Source organism: Penaeus monodon, chromosome 28, assembly GCF_015228065.2.
Source record: "Penaeus monodon isolate SGIC_2016 chromosome 28, NSTDA_Pmon_1, whole genome shotgun sequence".
In the NCBI taxonomy this organism is placed as follows: Eukaryota; Metazoa; Arthropoda; class Malacostraca; order Decapoda; family Penaeidae; genus Penaeus; species Penaeus monodon.
Window position 1 is genome coordinate 33,916,289 of NC_051413.1, and position 219 is coordinate 33,916,507.

The 219-nt window shown below is 26.9% G+C and overlaps 1 protein-coding gene across 1 annotated transcript in view; it reads left to right on the plus strand.

The window, feature by feature from the left end:
- LOC119591530 (sepiapterin reductase-like) overlaps positions 1-219 on the plus strand; it is a gene marked incomplete in the record, with an annotated part of 9,837 nt that overhangs the window by 9,449 nt on the left and 169 nt on the right. The window contains 1 exon segment of the mRNA XM_037940278.1: positions 6-219.

Sequence of the window (219 nt, forward strand, 5' to 3'; positions counted from 1 at the left end):
ACAGTTTACGCTGAATCTCACAATGAAACACCAGTTCTATCATTTTATTTGTTTATTTTTTGTAATGGCTTGAAGCGAAGTGCAGTGTTGCACGTTGTTGTTCATTCCTGTTGTTGATTTTTTTTCTTTAAGATAGTATATATTGAATATTTTTTTTGCTAAATAGTATACATTCAATTATTTTTGCTCTCTAATATTTTTTAGAATAAATATGATCAG